This window comes from Anolis sagrei, chromosome 4 (genome assembly GCF_037176765.1).
Source record: "Anolis sagrei isolate rAnoSag1 chromosome 4, rAnoSag1.mat, whole genome shotgun sequence".
NCBI classification, from domain to species: Eukaryota; Metazoa; Chordata; class Lepidosauria; order Squamata; family Dactyloidae; genus Anolis; species Anolis sagrei.
Genome location: NC_090024.1, coordinates 31,965,082 through 31,979,108, shown reverse-complemented (window position 1 = coordinate 31,979,108; position 14,027 = coordinate 31,965,082).

The following is a 14,027-nucleotide window of genomic DNA, read 5'->3' as shown; positions in this document are numbered from 1 at the left end:
GAAAGTAGTTTCTTGCACTATGGGCTTGTCTGAACTAGGAAAATAGTCCAGCTGCAATTCAGAGTATTCGGTCCAGGAGCTGCCCCAAATCTCCCCATTTGCTCCAAGCCTTTTTATAACACACCACACTGACACAGTATTGATGAGCACACCACTATATCCTAATTCAGATTGGAGCCACTTTTCACCCTCCTCATATACTTTATAGCTGAGCTCAACCATCAATGAGACCAATGGTGAGAGAGTTGATTGGGGCCCTCACTACTGAAAAGGCAAAATAAACTGTGTCTTTCTCCTCACTGCTATCACTAGCAAGCATTTCCCCAGCAGAGCCCCGCTTGCAAAGTCACTTGCTCTGAGGTCAGAACAAGGTGCCCAGCCAAGAGATCAATGGTGAGTGGGTCGATTGAGATACTCTCGCACCATTGATCTCATGGCAGGGCTCTTCATTCTCACGTCAGAGCAAGAGATTTAGCAAGCAAGGCTCTGCTATAGAGGTGTTTTGCAGGAAATGTGATGGTGATGCTTTGGAAGCCTGAAAGAGAAAGACACAGTTTATTTGGCAGCCCAAAGGAGAAAAACAAAGCAGAAGTCCCAATTTGCACATTTTAAAAAATGTGCAAGGCTTTAGCACAGCAGGCTTTAGCACAGCAGGTTAACCGCCAGCTGCAGTAAATCTTTCCAACCGAAAGGCTGACAGTTCAAAGTCAGATCAGGGTGAGCTCCTGGCCTTTAGCCAAGCTTCTGCCTACCTAGCAGTTTCGAAAACAGCAATGTGTATTGATACATAGGTACCACTTAAACGGGGAGGTATTTAAGGCACCCATAAGGAACTGCCAGAAAAATTCCGGCAAATTCGATCAAGGAGGAAGTTTACAAACAAAGCTCTTTGGCAGAGAGAGTAAAGCAACAGCACCCCCCCCACCCCCCATGGCCAGAAGTGAGCACAGCCTCCAAGATGCCAAAGATGGGAAAGCCTATATATACCTCTATACATGTACAGCTGTGTCTTGTCAGTGTATAACGGCACCGAATGTTTGCTGTATATATGTTCTGTGATCCGCCCTAAGTCTCCTTTGGGATTAGAAGGGTGGAATAGAAATACTGCAAATAAATAAATAAATTTGACATCCACCAATCTGTCTTGCCTCACACTGATGTCACCCAATTCAGATGGACACATTAGAAAAACAGGTGCCTTTTCCCAGGAAAACTGAAGATTGAGAACTGAGGCTAAAACTGACTGAATTTTCAGTCCAATAATAAGCAACATGGCCACACCTGCTTTATAGTTACTATTTTTTAAAGCATTAAATCATCAAAAAAGTGTTTTCACTGTTAAAATGGTAATGTGTCATGTGTTCCTACACCATTGCAACAGAGGCGGAGAAGCATTTTCTGGTATAGACACCCCTATTGCATTTCGAAGCATCTAGTATTTCCTCTGGTAATATTTCTCCTTGGCTTCCCAATGTCAGCCAGATGGCACCTGGGCACTGCCTCCCACCTCTTGGCCCAAACACCACTAGCTACTCACAGGGATGCACAGGGATGCACACAGGGAGTGCTAAGCTGCCATTGCACTGGGAAGGAAACACCCTTCAGGCCTCCTGGGAACGTACAAAGATGGAGTTTTACAATCTGCCAAAGTCAAATGGAAAACTGACTTTAGGTTTCCATTTGGTGCACTCTCAATAGCAGAAGGGAAAGTATTCTACAATTTGAATAATATTTGGGGACAAAGAAATATCCCCACCAAGGTTTTGTGGAGGCACCTTCATAAGGATATGTAGCCCACAGTTAGCAACCCCCCCCCCAAAAAAAAACCCCATGTCCCATGTGAAGAAGACTGCTAAGGACATTAGAGGCTGGGATAGATATTTCTAAATGGTAAAATAAACATAAACAAATAAACCCTTTTGTACAAGACCACCTTTAGGTATCCAAGTAGCATCTTATAATATAATGTTCAGATGCAGTTAGCACGTGTATAAAAAATAAATTCACTTGAAAGTAAGCCCAGGGTTGGCTACGGTATCTATTGTGAGATCTTCCTTAACATTTGCCATTATTTGGGCTTTCTGGAAACAATTGTGCGGTGCTTTCCGCCACTTGATCCAGTCCCGTCCGAAACGGATGTTGCCTTGATTTGCAAAGCAAATGAAGTCCAATGCAGACAGGAAGCCATGTTGCCCTCACCTCTGCTTTACCTTTCTTAAATGATCCCTAATCCACTCCTCGAACCAGGAAAGTGGGCTGTTACCTCCCTGGAACAAAAATTTCCTCTATAAACAAAGGCAGAGGGAAACCTATGGGGAGAGAGGTTTCAAACTGAGCAGGCCTCTCAGCATTCCTTACCAAAGAGGTGATTTGTTTTCATAACCTCCTTAACTAAGAGCCCTTAACCCTTAGGCACAAAAGCATCAACCAACCTGCAGGGAATACTTAGCTTAAAACAATTACTCACAGATTTCTTCCCAGGTTTCAGGAGCGTAATGCTTATCATTTGGCACGGGCCACATGCTTCGGCTTTGTAAAAGCTGCCAAAATTGCACACAAAGCTGCAGAGAGCATCTCCCTTTGCCTCCAAAGCACCTCTTCAACATTTTGCACAAAAGCCTCCTTTGTTTGTGTTTATGATGTACTGCTACAGAAAGGTATCAGAAATCTTGCACTAATTCCTCTGGAGCAAAGCCTTGCCAGAGCCGGACCTTGTGCTGTCAGCGCAGGTGCAAAGTTTTTCTAAAACTCCCCTTTAAAACACAGGGGGAGAAAGAGCAGAAATCTCCAGCCCGGCTGTCAGGACTGCAGCTGTGGTTACGACACAAGCAGAGGTTTCTGGGAGCAACACAAGCCTCTTTTAAGGGAGGCAGAAGCCTATACTCAGAAGTCCCTCAGAGGATAAAGTCACCAAGGCTGGCCCAAGCACAAGGCTTCTAATAGCATTTGCAGGTCAGGTTTGCTCAAACCGCTTTTAACAGTTGGGTAATTTTACATTTCTAAAGATGAAAATGTCAGCAGTTTGATCCTTTGGGAGCTGACCCTTGGACCTTCCATGCATTTGCTTGGAGAGAGCAGTCTTATTTACAAGCATAAAAGGATGATTTCTCCACTGCAGCTGATTTCCCACTTGGAGAGTGGCAACAATGGAAGCACTGACCACATAGGGGAACTGATGAGGAAACACAACCTACAAACTATCTACAGACCCACTAAGAAAATCCAACAAAGGACAAGAGGGATCCTCTCACCTCTGCAGGAGTCTACTATATACCATGCAGCTGTGAACATATACATAGGGACTACCAAACGCAGCAGCATTGCCCAAATGCAAATCAAGGAATTTATTTATTTATTTATTTATTTATTTATTTATTTATTTATTTATTTACTATATTTATATACTGCCCTTCTCAGCCATTAAGTGACTCAGGGCAGTTTACAATGGCAACGATTCGATGCCCAAAAACACCATAAAACATTTAAAAACATTAACACATAATATAAAACCATAACAAGAATACTAAAAGGAACATGAAAGGTACTGCAGACTACTTCAACCAGAGAAGTCAGCCATAGCAGAGCACCTGATGAACCAATTTGAACATAGCATATTATTTGAGAACACAGAAATGCTGGACCACTCTCACAACCACCATGTCAGACTACACAGAGAAGCCATTGAACTCCACAAGCATGTGGACAATTTCAACAGAAAGGGAGAAAAATGGAAATGAACAAAACTTTCTAAGGATTTAAGAATTTCAAATTGTTTTAAAACTGTAACTGTTGTGTGCCTTTGAGATGTTTCTGATGACAAAAGGTGAAGCTATCACAGGGTTTTCTTGACAAGATATCTGCAGAAGAAGTTTGCTCTGTGGCTGAGAGAGAGTGATTTGTACAAAGTCGCTCAATGCATTTCATGGCCAAGCGGATATTCAGACCCTGATTTCCAGAGTCACAGTCCAGTGCTCAAACCGGTACACCATGCTGGCTCCATTTTCTTATAATATGATGGATTTCTTTTTCTAGCTTTTTAATTATTAGGTTTTAATCCTTTCAGTCAGCAGGTTCGAATCCGGGGAGCGGTGTGAGCTCCTGGTGTTAGCCCCAGCTTCTGCCAACCTAGCAGTTCGAAAACATGCAAATGTGAGTTGATCACATGCAAATGTGAATAGATAGGCACCGCTCCGGCGGAAAGGTAACAGCGCTCCATGAAGTCATGACCTTAGAGATGTCTGTGGACAATGCTGGTTCTTCAGCTTAGAAATGGAGATGAGCACCACACCCCAGAGTCTAACACAACTGGACTTAATGTCAAAAGGAAACCTTTACATTTACCTACCCAGGCATGGACAAATTTTGGCCTTCCAGGTGTTTTGGACTTCAACTCCCACAATTCGTAACAGCCTACTCGAGGGCCAAAATTTGCCCATTCCTGCTTTATCCCAGTGAAAAAAACCACTGAACTTCAAAAGCTAGAGTCATGTATTTTGCACCTTTTGGTCATCCTGCGAAAAGTATGTCATTGAAACCTGTGTTTTAGATAGTGTTCCATTTCACTGCCTGATTAACAGGGCTACCCCTGGATATATTTTCCCTCTGCGTGTACTTTTTCAAAGTACAGTATTCCTGCCAGAATAGGGCAACGTGGTAACAAACTTGGCAGTGTGAGGACTTCCAGACCATTGCACATGACACAAGGGATAGATGCCACTTGTAGATTGAATGTTGCCCACCGTTGTTTTAAAACATTGGTTCCCAACCTGTAGACCGCAGCCCACCGGTGGGCGGTGAGACATAAAATAAGGTCAACAACTCTAGATTATTAAATATGGTTTTCTGTGGGCAAGCAGATGGTGACTACTGGATGGCATATGTTCTGTATCAGAAACTAGAGCTGATGTGGTCTATCCAATTCAATTTTCTGAATCAGCACCCCAAACAATCAAACCAAATCTAAAGTTGACCAAAAACTGATAACCCTTTTGCTACTAATGTTGGTGAGCGGTCCCTAGTCAGAGGGGTCCCTGGTCAAAAAAAGAAAAAGGTTGGGAACCACTGTTTTAAAGCCATCAACAGCTTTGCACCAAAATACCTTTGAAATCCAAAATACCTTATATAAGCATGTGTCTTAAGATTACCAGAGGAAGTCCTACCTCCCACAAGGATAGTAAAACATCAAAACATCTGGGCGTTCCCTGGGCAACGTCCTTGCAGACAGCCAATTCTCTCACACCAGAAGCAACTTGCAGTTTCTGACATGACAAAACAACAACAACAAACAAAACAGAGGAAACTATTCTATCCATATGTTAAGTATAGATAAAGGAGGGGGGCTTGCTGGCCATAGATCCAATTACATAATATTCTCCCCAAAAAGGTGTTTTGTTTTTGTTTTTGCTTTTTCATGTCAGGTGTGACTTGAGAAACTGCAAGTCGCTTCTGGTGTGAGAGAATTAGCCGTCTGCAAGCACGTTGCCCAGGGGACGCCCGGATGTTTTGATGTTTTACCATCTTTGTGGGAGGCTTCTCTCATGTCCCCACATGGGGAGCTGGAGCTGACAGAGGGAGCTCATCCATGCTCTCCCCGGATTCAAATCTGTGGCCTGTCGGTCTTCAGTCCTGCCGGCACAAGGGTTTAACTCACTGTGCCACCGGGGGCTCCTCCCCCAATCGATATAACTGATGTTGATGTTGCAAGCCTTTTTGGTGTCTGCTCAAGATCTTTTTCCTCTCAAACATCTTACTTCACTGATTTTGTTTGTGTATTTATTGTATTTGCTGCCCTTCTGGGTTATAACACTGTAGTGTGGAGTTTACCATTTGTATTATAGCTCATATGTTCATTCTTTACCATCATATTCTTGAGCAGGACCAAAGGCAATCTAAAAAATACTGAGGTCAACCAATCCATCAATGAGAGGATGGAAGCCAAGAAAAAGGTATCCGGGAATTCTTCTGCCGCCTCGTCATTGACTGCTCCATCGTAGGATGAAGGCTTGCTTACTTGAAGGTTTAACATTCCACAATTAACATTCTCACAAGTCAAGCAGCAGCTTGAAAGGAGATCTGTCAGCTAGTTATATTCTTGTTTGTCTTCCTCCACATGGCCACAGAAGAAATGGTATTAAAACCTGATACGCAGAAACTATTCCCAACAGAGATACGGCTGAACTCCTGGAATAACAATGTAACATAAACACAGTCAAGTACAGAAGTAGAACGGAATGGGAGCACCGACCTTTTCCCTTTGCTTTGCTTTAGTGCTGCTTTCCAAGTTAAAATCTGGCACAGGAAAACCTGTTACTAGCTAAGTTTACTGTCACAATGGGATAAAACGTAATATGCTCGGCTGGAATTTAGATTCGAATTCCAGGCCAAGAGCTGTTCCCTTGAGAGCCACCAAAACTTACCTTGTCCTGGAGGCAGCTGTGGGTCAAATCAGCCTCGGCTGGAAGCTGCAGCAGTTGACACAGAACAAATTTTAGCTTACACTGATGGACAGATAGAAAGAGCTGCTTCAGAGCCAGCATGAACATGTCTGCAGGTAGAACATTTAATCCAATAGTTCAGGCTTCCCAATGTGGTGCCTTCTAGATATTTTGGACAACAGCACCCCAGCTAATGCAGCCAATGGAGCAGAATCATGGGAGATGAAATCCAAAACATCTATATTGCAGCACCTTGGAAAATGCAATGATGAAAAGCCACAGAAATGCAGCTTAAAATCGAATGAAACAATTTAAAAACATCTATAGCAGTAGTTCTCAACCTGTGGGTCCCCAGGTGTTTTGGCCTACGACTCCCAGAAATCCCAGCCAGTTTACCAGCTGTTAGGATTTCTGGGAGTTGAAGGCCAAAATATCTGGGGACCCACAGTTTGAGAACCACTGATCTATAGTTTTTAAATCTATAGTGGCACAGAGGGTTTAACTGCTGAACTTGCTGGTCAGGGATTGAATCCAGGGAGTCGGGTGAGCTCCTGCTGTTAGCCCCAGCTTCTGCCTACCTAGCAATTTGAAAACATGCAAATGTGAGTAAATCAATAGGTACCACCCTGGTGAGAAGGTAACGGAGCTCCATGCAGTCATGCTGGTCACATGACCTAGGAGCTGTCTACGGATAAAGCACCACCCCCTAGAGTCGGAGACAACTAGACTTAATGTCAGAGGAAACCTTTACCTTTACTTATAGTCATATAAAGGTTCATGTTGTGTTCTGAATGTCTCTTTAAGAAGGGCCTAAGCGCATAGAATAGTTGATTTGGGAGGGACAAGGGCCATCTAGTCCAGCCAATGTCATACAAGAAGATCCAACTAAAGCCCTCCCAAGCAGGCCTGTAGCGAGGGGGTGGTTTTAGGGGTTCAACCCCCCCCCCCGAAATGTTTCAGATTTTTTAAAAAACCTGGTTTACTCATGAATTTTAATTGGTTAACCAAATCCTCATGTTAAGTCTATGAGATGCAAAAAATTAAGAGTCCCTCCAGAACTGCAAGCACTATCTCAAGCAAATATTGACAATTTATTCACACTGTCATTACTTGCAGCAATAGCCAATGTAGTGAAGCAACCAAGTTGGGTGGGGGGGGGGTGTTGAATGCTCTCATTAAGGAGGCCAGACTTGGTGGAGGTGGTTGACAGGGGCAGAGCTGCAGGCTATGGAAGGCTGCTCTGCCCCCTCCTGTGCTCTTTGCTTCAGCATGACCTAGGAGGCAGATTTCAACCCCCCCCCGCAAAATTTTCAACCCCCCCCCCGAAATTTTTTTCTGGCTACGGCCCTGCTCCCAAGTCATCCTTCAAACCTCATGTTTAAAGACTTCCAAGATGGGAGAGTCCACCACCATCTGAAGCAGTCTGTTGCACTGTTGAATAGCTCTTACAGTCTGGAAATTCTTCCTGAGTTGAAGTTCTAACCAAAAAAGTAACTTTTACAAACACTGATCTAGAAACTTGTTTAACTGCCTTATTCTGAAAAGGACTTGTTTGGAAAGGATCCGTTTGCATCCCTTTTGTGTCTTTATTTTTTTTCTAACTCCTTCGTCATTTATTTATTCTTTTGGTCCTTTCTAGAGTCCTTGCTTTACCTGCTCGGTTTTGCTTTGTTTGAATGTATTTTACTCTGCTGCTGCGTTCCTGTTCTGACTAATATCTTTTATTCTGGTGCTTCATTTTATGGCTTCTGTGACCTTTGAAAATGTAATCAGATGTTACACTGCATCCCAACCTTTAAGATATTTCCAGCCATTTAGTCATCCTAATTCAAATAGCATCAGACCCACAATTGAGTAGCTAACTCTTGTAGAGACATAACATCTATTATGCTGTCATTGCATTTCAGTTTACCCCTTCACCCAGGTGAACCCAAACTTTCTGTGTCACGACCATAAATAGATTTTCCCCAGATTCAGAAAGGAAGAAATTATCCCGTGCCTTTCAAACCTATACTTGGCAGCAAGGCAAAGATATACAGCACTTAGTTTAAGCTGTTGTCTCCATTTTAAATCCACATTAGTCCAAACATTGTAACACAATGACACAGTTTATCCATCCTCTAATAGGATTGCTCCAGTTGTGAATTGCAGCCAGTTCTTTTCCAAATAACACTAAACATTCACCAGAAAATCCTAAACACTTGTTTCCTCTTTCAAACATGGAGAAAATTGACTTCCGCATAGAGCTGCGATCATGGAATTGGCTTGCCATGGCAGATGAATCACATGATGTACACATTAGTTTTACTCTCTTCCAGAAAGGTATAGTGCTTGTGCTGATGTTTGCATTTATCACATAGGAATTGATACATACTTAGCTAATTCTACAGATAAGTACCTTTCAACTTTTGTCAAAAGTGATGTCTCCTTTTTCCTTGAGTAAGAGTAGCAAAGTACAGACAATAAAGTGGAAACTGGCTCTTTGTTGTGCGGTAGTGAAGTGTTTCCCAAACTCTGGTCCTTCCAGTCGGTGTTTTGGACTTCAGCTGCCTGAATCCCTGATCATTGGCTAAAGCATTTCAGATTTCGAGGAGTTGAAGTCCAAAGACCTGGAGGACTAGAGTTTGGGAACCCCTGCACTCGTTTATCCATTACAAAGGTCATTTTTTTTTTATCTAGATCATGTTCATCCAGTCCATTCTTGTTCTCTGGAAATTTCTTCCTAAAGAGGTTAAACACTTGCCTTGCTATCCTTTTATATATATCCTGCTTTAATCTTTAACTCTTTGGGAGCTGGAAGCTCTTTCTTTCTTTCTTTTGGAATGTGCAACAGCATTGAGGCGGGGTCAGAGTGCAGCCCCAGGCCAATGTTCTGCTATAGCAGTGATTCCCAACCTGTGGGCCCATGACCCACTGGTGTATCACGAGACCTAAAATAAACAAGATATGTGCAGTGCTTTTATAGATTTTTTTTTTCATTTTTTCTCAATTAGTTCACACAAACACTCTCCATCCATCTGCCACTGGCCCAGCTCATCTGTCAAATTTTAAAGAGAAATGTGTCCAAAAGTTTGCCCATGCTCCATATATACACGTTATGTAATATAATATAAAAATATTTATTGGGGCTCCATAAGAAACTTTTGCTTCAAAAAGGGCTCCTTGACTGAAAAAGTTTGAGAACTCCTGATATAGGGTGTGCAATTTCCACACAGTCCTACATCCCAGAATATTAAAGCAGAAAATCCCACAATATCTGCTTTGAACTGGGTTATCTGAGTCCACACTCAGATAATGTGGGTTTTTCTGCCTTGATATTCTGGGATATAAGGCTGTGTGGAAGGGCCCAAAGACAATCCTGGAACCAGTTTGAAGCCTGAATGGTGTTTGCAGAAATCACAAAGCACATGCGCATTAAGGGCTTTCTTTCACATGCTTTTGTTGGCATTTGTTATCTAGCCACCTGCAGTTTGTAGTTACCCTTGAACAGGATTAAATGGTCAGTGTAGATGGGGCCTAAACAGCATTTGCTGTTTAGGGAATGGCATTTTTGCCCCATATTCTCCTCCTTTTCTTGTTGAGTTAAATAAGTGCAAACTACTTCTACACCCCTGATGACACAGTGGGTTAAACCGCTGAGCTGCTTGTTGACTGAAAGGTCACAGGTTCAAATCCGGGGAGCAGCATGAGGTTCCGCTGTCAGCCCCAGCTTCTGTCAACCTAGCAGTTTGAAAACATGCAAATATGAGTAGATCAATAGGTACTAGGGCTGGGCAGTTTCGTTTCGTTAATTCGTAATTCGTTAAAAATTCGTTATTTTTTTGTTAACGAAGCGATAACGAACCATTCTGGAGCAGCTTAAAAACGAAACGAATTTTTCAATTTGTTTCGTAAATGCTTCGTATTTCGTTATGTATTCATTTCGTTATTGGTTTGAGGTCGTTTCGTTATTATTTCCACATGTCTGGGGCAAGTTTTATAGTTGTTTTTTGTTTAATTAGTGAAAAAAATTATAATATCACACCAACAGTCAACAACAGAGGGAGAGGGAAGCTTCAGAAGTTCCCCCTGTCCCATTTGGAGGTTTTTTTAACGTATTGCGCGGTTGCGTCCACCATTAACGAATCAATTCGTTATTGTTTCGTTATTGTTTTGTAATTTTTTTACCATTTACGAAATTTCATAAATATCGAACTTTTTTTTAAAAAAAAAATTAATTCTTTTAAATATTGAAACGCAAAAAACCCCAAAAAATGAATTGATTTTAGAAACAAATTTTTCCGTTGTTACCCAGGCCTAATAGGTACCACTCCGTCCGGAAGGTAACAGCGCTCCATGCAGTCATGCCAGCCACATGATCTTGGAGGAGTCTACAAACAACACCAGAAATGGAGATGAGCACCACCTGCGAGTCAGACATGACTAGACTTAATGTCAGGAGGAAACCTTTACCTTTACCTGTTTCTACGTTTGGAATTCATTTGGCCACAACCAAAGAAAAACCAGGGAAAATGAAGGGATTTTAAAATACAATGGAATGGCAGAGTATTAACCGGGTTTTTCTTGCCTAACAAGAATGGTTAGGGGGAGGATATAGGACATGCTATATTGAAAGTAACATACTATACCTGGGGATTTTGCCCAGTTGTTTTGGTCTTCAACTCCCATAATCCCTTACCACTAGCCATACTTGGAAAAGCCAATGGCCGTTATAGATGAAAAACATATGGAGGGCAGAAGATCCCCACATATCTAATATAATTATTTCTGCATCAACCGTCATTGCAAATATCAACAGCTTTCTCTAACAGCAGCAATAGCAGAGGAATACGTTCTTGTAGTAATGCTTGGGCAACTTGGAATTGTCATTTTAATACCCACAATGCCCCTGATGTAAAATGCTATATGGTGGCTCCAAAGGAGCGCAGTGGGGGCCTCATGGCAATTGGGTTAACAAATCCTGCAGAAAATGGAAGCTAAGCAAATGTTACAGAGGGAGAAATGAATAAAACTTCTGGGACAGGAATATTCTACTAAAAAAATTAATGCAAACTGGCTGAAATGCAAAGTACTGTCATAAAGATTGGAAACAGACTGAGCCCCATAAACAAAGAGTAATGAATGATAAACAGCCAGGCATAGAGCTCATCAGGAAGTATCCAGAGGGATACCAGAAGGATCTGGGTTAGATCTGGTTTTATTTAGCATCTATATTAATGATCTGGAAGAGATGAATAAACAGCATGTTAACTCGGTTTATACTTATTATAGCAGATTATAACAAATTGGAGGTGTTGCATGAAAAGAAAAAAAAGAAAAGACACCCCCTCCTCCACAAATTATACATGCGTGTGTGCCTACAATCAAGAAAATTTGAACAAAAACGTAACAAAACGTGACTGATATTGGACATCGTTTGGAAACTTAGCAATCCAAAAAACAATCACTTGTTGATTAAGAGTGGTTTGGAATGTGTTAATGCCAAAAAGTCCCAAATCAGATGTGATGGACAACAAACTTGTTATGAAAGTCAGAATGAGACACATCTTGAAGTGAAGAGCCAGATGAGGAATGCAATGGATGGATGGGTGGGTGGATGGTGTACTTGGCTACGGTAAGCAACAGGAGAGCAGGACTATGTGGTCATATTCTTCTCACTGTTCTGATGGGGAATAATACCACCAAGAAAGAATGCTACATGACCCAGGTCAGATACATTAAAATGGTTGTATCTGAGTTTTGTTTTTGTTTTTTGGCAATCCAAGGGATCCAGATCAGGATGATGCTGTGATAAAATGTTAAATCCCCTATCCTACATTAATGTTATTAACTATATCAATAATGCCATGTCCCTTGTTACCTTGCAATAAAAGTCAAGATGATCGATTGGTATTTGTCAATATACTGTATCTGTATTTCAAAAATCCCATAAATACCCTCTTGTCTAGGCAGCTGGCAGCAGAAGGTGGCAGTGGTCTGCTTTGTTGCAAGGCGTGGGGAATCCTGTGCCCCACATCTCGCTTCGTCAGGGATGAGATCACATAGAGGAAATATGGCACGCACATGGTGTGCACAGCTTCCCCTCATAGATTAGTCGGGCTGTGGTAGCACATCTGTTCTGCCTCTTTGTGCCCACAGAGCCGGCACAATGTCATTTGATGAGAGCAGACCTGTTCCGTGGGTGACCAGGGCTAGTTCGACTTTTATGTCAAATCTAGCCCCGTATGATGAGGTCGTGTGTCCATTCTAGTCCCATACTAAGAGCAGACATTCAATAATTGCTTTGGAAGTATTTCATTTAAAAGTTTTTCTCTAGAGGCATAAAATCTAATAACTTAAAGTACTTTTAAATATTTATGTTATCTGTTATCACACTGGCAATGAAGGTCCACATAGTTAAAGCAATGGTATTCTCTGTAGTAACCTATGGATGTGAGAGCTGGACCATAAAGAAGGCTGAGCAAAGGAAGATAGACACTTTTGGATTGTGGTGTGGCCTTGGAAGATCAAACCGGTCCATACTCCAGGAAATAATGCCAGGCTGCTCACTGGAGGGAAGGATATTAGAGGCAAAGATGAAGTACTTTGGCCACATCATGAGAAGACAGGAACACTTGGAGAAGATAATGATGCTGAGTAAAATGGAAGGAAAACGGAAGAAGGGCCAGCGAAGAGCAAGATGGATGTATGGTATCCTTGAAGAGACTGGCTTGACCTTGAAGGAGCTGAGAGTGGCGACGGCTGACAGGGAGCTTTGGTGTGGGCTGGTCCATGAGGTCATGGAGAGTTGGAAACGACAAAATGAATAAACAACAAAAAATCTCTGTTAAGTAATTTCAAAGTACATCCGTCCCTTCTTTCCTTTTTTGCTCTACTCTTCTATATATTTGAGTGTCTATTTGTATATCAGTCACCTCTACATATACATAATAAATATGTTAAACCATATGAAAAGCAAGTATGGTGATATGCTGCAGCTTTGCTTTTGAGATGTGGGACCATGGAGTCAGATTTACAGCTGTACAGAAGAGATAAGGAAATAAGAGACCAGTGCGGATAATTCTAATCTTATTGCTTTTTAAGGAAATTCTGTATTTCAAAAGTAGCCAGGCAGTTTGTTAAAGTAACAACAGACAACTAATCAAAACAATATGCAGACATTTCTAATGGCTTTTAAGGAGCAATGTTAATTAACATGTGCCATTGACATATGCCACAGTGTAGAGAAAACAATAAAACAACAGCTGTTTAGCAAGCAGGCCAGAAAACGACATGGGATTTTGTTGTCTTTGTGGTAGCCATCCTTGTCATGTATTATGAGTGTATATCCCAAGAGAGCAATAGTTGTAAGCAACTTGAATTCTATAGATTAATTCCATCTAGGATAAAACCATTGAATCAATTGCCAAATGGTGAATCCCATTGATTCTAATACTATCTTTCTCATACATTCATGTCCATGTTCCGCAAGGCAATGAACAAAATATTACTACCAACACATATTAAACCTATACCAAACATGTGTGTGTGTTATTTTTAAAGCAATGAAGCAAATCTATAACATTAAAACAATTTAAAAATGACTAAAAGACA